The 4,657-nt window shown below is 36.5% G+C and overlaps 1 non-coding gene across 1 annotated transcript; it reads right to left on the bottom strand.

Moving 5' to 3' along the window:
- Window positions 1–3,563: 3,563 nt before the first annotated feature.
- LOC128247699 (U4 spliceosomal RNA) lies at window positions 3,564–3,701 on the bottom strand. Its single transcript, XR_008264069.1, has one exon. It is a non-coding gene; the product is annotated as a U4 spliceosomal RNA (small nuclear RNA).
- Between the last annotated feature and the right edge of the window lie 956 nt (window positions 3,702–4,657).

The following is a 4,657-nucleotide window of genomic DNA, read 5'->3' as shown; positions in this document are numbered from 1 at the left end:
TGCAATATCAATCAAAGAATAGACATTAATATATCCTTTTAATCGGAAAATCTACTGCAACTGTCGTATCAGTCGTTCTCTGTTTAAATGGTTCCCTCTCAATAGTGCGTATCGTCGTCACTTTTGCCAATTCAAAATTTTATAACTCACTATTTCGATAGCTAAAAGGCACTAATTATTAAAACATAAAAGTGATAGGTATACAATCACTGATATTGCTTTTCACTTTATGGTTATTCATCAATTCATGTAATAGATTTCTTTAGTGGCTGTGCATAGGTTTTATACACTAAATATTAAAACATAAAAGTGACAAGTATCAAAGAAAAGTACTCAATGTAACACTAAATTTAATAATAATAATAAAAAAAAAGAGAATGCATTGAAATTACGCGGGCACATATATGTGTGTATGCGTGTCTTCTGTTGTAAGAAAACAGAATTAGAGCTAGCGAGAGTTGTAGGGTGTGGGACATTGTCTCACAGTTGCTGACAGTAAATTTCATTTCTCCCTCTGACCAAGGTTCTAGCTGGTTAGCCAGACTTCGTTCTCAATGAGCCGTCAACATATGACTGGACTCGTTGAGTCGTCACCGACTGGTGACTGGATTCTTTTTGCTTGGGGTTTATTATTTTTATAACTATCCAGAAGGATAGACATATCATTGAGAACAATAGATTTAGTTGGTGGTCTTATTATCTTAATTCTAGCTTTTGGTGAAGTAGAAGAGGTTAGAAAGGGTCAAGTGGTGAAGACATTATTTCGGCCGAGCTAAAAGCATCTGGAAAATGTAAAACTGCTGTAGCAGAAAAACCATTGTTCCACCGTGGGAAAAGTTCTGTTGCAGCGTTAATTTAAATTTGGCTATGGTGGATCGAATCCACTTCATGCACGCAAGATCCACTACATATATATATACTAATACTAATCGGACACAAACTGTGTGTCATTGGCGGAAGATGTCTTCATTGGGCTAAAAACAACAGTAACACCGTCCTCTATAGGATACCCCCCACGTTTAGTTGGTAAATATATTTTATATATATATAGGCAATAAGCACAATTGTCACTATAGGGACAGAAGGTGCTAGTTACCACCTGCAGTGTTAGAAATAAGAGTCAAAACAGCTTATAGTCACGCGAGAGCTGATAAGAGAGACAGGCTCCTACCCCTACGACAAGTAGATGGAGTCAATCAATTTTCATTAGTAACCCATTACTCCATCACCGACGATTAAAAAAACCAGTTTCATTTTGTCATGCTTGATAGGAAACATCGACTAATTTCGAAAATGATTTAGTGAGAATTATAAATTATTTAGGTGGCTATTCGCAATTTAGAACCAATATACAAGTACAGCTGTCACTAAAGAGACAGGGGTGCTAGTAAGCACCAACATTGCTAGAAATAAGAGTCAAAACAACTCTTAACCACGTGAGAGCATTTTTCTAACTTGCTGAGAAGGGAAACAGGCTCCCTCCCTACATTGTGTGTGTTTTCAGGGCTGGGTTGGACGGTTTGATAGGATCTGCTAAGTCCGATCTCTTCTGCGGGACTGGGACGTAAACAAACTAGTACCGGTTGTCAAACGGCAGCTAGACATACAGATAGACACACACATACACTAATACACATATCAAAAGACACTTGCACAATGTGCCGCGCAGTGGGATTAAATCTAAGACCACGTTTGAGATGCAGGCTTCTCAACCAAACAGCTACAAACACACATACATATAATATAAATAATATATATGTATATATACATACGTATATGTACATACTTACACCTATACGTGTGTATATATATATATATATATATATATATAGAGAGAGAGAGAGAGAGAGAGAGAGAGAGTGTGTGTGTGTGTGGTAGGTGTGATGTACAAAAATTGAATATTGAGAAGAAAGGTCGTTAGAATTTTAGAAAAAAATCTTTTTATTTCTTCATTATTATTAGCGCTTTCGTTCTTTTCTCGAACTTATCAAATAAGATGTTGTGAATGTACTAACAGCTTGTTCATTTATATAAAACAGATGTTTTTTTGGGGGGGAGGAGTGTTTAGAAGAGAACATTGTTTTTGTTTTTTGGGGTGAGGTTCCATGACAATGGAGATGGATAAATAGAATATAGGTAGGTAGATAGGCTTATAGATAGATAAATAGACAGATAGATAAACAGACAGTCAGACAGATAGGGAGATATAAATTTATTAAACTGACGCTTAATAAAACTACTTCCAAGTATTTACAAATTCGTTTCGCTCACTTTGGGATACCCATGCCTAATTTTATACAATCTCGGCGTCACACTTTCTTTTCGTTTTCAGTTACTTCTACGTACCTGGAAAGAAGGGTAATCTATTTCATTATTTAACTGTTTTAAAGAATGATTTATCGTTAATAATATTAAATAATATATTCATTTTCCGAAACATTTTCTTCGCATGAATATGTTCTTTAATAGTAATAAATTATTTAGTAAAGCGAGTTCCACATTTTTACATTTATGTTTTTTACGTTCCAATTGTGATAATTCAGAAAATAGTCAAAATCTCCCGCATTGGATAGTGTAGTCGTGTATTTGGATCATGAGGTTGCTGGATCAGAACCGACCTGGAGCTAAAAACAATTTCAAATGGTAAACTTATGTGTGTTAATGTTTATGTACTCTTGCTGTTCAACATGCTAGAAATAACAGCTTCATTTATCTTCAATACATATATTTCGTCGTTAATATTAGTCCTATTTGGCTTAAAAATAAAAAAAAAAAGATGGAAAGGTCACTGTTGAAAGACTCTTACAAAAGACTAGATGGTTACATTTGAATTCCTAGTCATGGTTGAAACACTTTTAATAAATGACGAACATTTGATAAAAGACATGTTTTCGCACAGACGCAAATGAATCAGGTGATTTATTTTCCATTTTAAAACGTTTGTTTTCCAGTCGCTATAGTAAAGTATACCCACGTCCAGAAAGCCAGCAGTGAATGATGGAACTGATAAGGCTTCGAACAATATGCCTTACGTTATTTAGCCTTACGCCGTATTCAAATCCCGATGAAGATTAAAAAGCATTTCTCCTGCGGACGTATGCACCGGTGTACTTCTGTTCGGAACCATCACTTCGCTTCACAACATCCATAATAGTAATGATGATTGCATACGTTGGCATAGTTCCAGAAATCACTTCAGATGACGTATAACCCTTTTCATCTACGCAAATTAATCAGTATTCCAATAATCTGGAAGTCGAAATTAAAATGCGGTTGTGTTACCAGCTAATGAAATGCATTTATCTGTATTGTACTGATCCACCGGATTGTAATAAATAATGACACTCCACTTTTTACAATCGAGAGGCCTTTAGTATGGTTATTCGATGTGCTAGATATAACAGCCAATTCTGTTATACTGCATAACCGGCCATGCGTAAATTAGTAGGGACACAAGTAAACAAATTCTAAAACAAACGACAACTTCGTTACAGATTTACCTGAATTGTCATCTCTGAGACTTCCTAGCTAAAATACAATCTGTTATTATATTGACTTCTACACCTCCTTAGAGGTGCGCAAAAATTGCGCACAGCACCTCGAAGGATGCTATACGCGGGGTATTGGGAATAGTTTTCAACTAGCAATAACCACGCCTCGGATTTACCTCATTGGCCATGGTACCGCCTCTGCGCAAAGCTAAGGACTGATAGAAATTGACATATATTTAACCTTATTCTAAAATCTATTATTCACTGGCGTTAGCTATCAGCTTTTTGTTTATTATTAATTGCCATCAATTGTTTACTAAAATATTAGCATTGTTTCGATTATAGATTTTTATTTCTAATAGTTTTGTTTTATGCAAAAATATTTTACTGTTAATTACTATAATTAAAGTGCATTTTCATAATGATCTACAGAAATTAATCACCACCGACCCATTTTTTGAGACCGTTGAAGTGGGATGAAGGGGAGGAAGAGGAAAAGTGAAAGGGGCTAACTTCCTGTTGTTTATAATACGGCCTAACAAAATTTTAGCCTTTAATTACAAGAAAATGTATAAAGAATAACCGCTTGACACTGTTAAAAGACGTGTTTTGCTTTGTGAGCCGGCTCAGTTCTGATCGAGAACATTCTTCTGGACCCATAATGTTTTTTTTTATGCCATTTTTTCACGCCTGTGTTTCTAGGACTAGACGTTATTCGAGTTTAACGTACCAGTTTCACTTTTTCAAGCTTTAGTGTAAGAGGAAGATATTTTCTCTCTCTCTTTTAATTGACGCTGTACTACGACCATTTCGTGGAGGCGCAATGGCCCAGTGGTTAGGGCAGCGGACTCGCGGTCATAGGATCACGGTTTCGATTTCCAGACCGGGCGTTGTGAGTGTTTATTGAGCGACAACTCTTTCACCACACATTTCTCTCATTCTTTCTTCCTATTTCTGCTGTACCTGTATTTCGAAGGGGCCAGCCTTGTCACGCTGAACATCCCCGAGAACTACGTTAAGGGTACACGTGTCTGTGGAGTGCTGAGCCACTTGCACGTTAATTTCACGAGCAGGCTGTTCCGTTGATTGGATCAACTGGAACCCGCGACGGAGTGCCAACAACAACAAACGACCATGTCATGACATTTTATGGTTTAGTTGACGGT

Source organism: Octopus bimaculoides, chromosome 4 (genome assembly GCF_001194135.2).
Source record: "Octopus bimaculoides isolate UCB-OBI-ISO-001 chromosome 4, ASM119413v2, whole genome shotgun sequence".
Lineage (NCBI taxonomy): Eukaryota > Metazoa > Mollusca > Cephalopoda > Octopoda > Octopodidae > Octopus > Octopus bimaculoides.
Note: the sequence above shows the minus strand (reverse complement) of the source record. Positions and strands in the feature narration are given on the sequence as shown.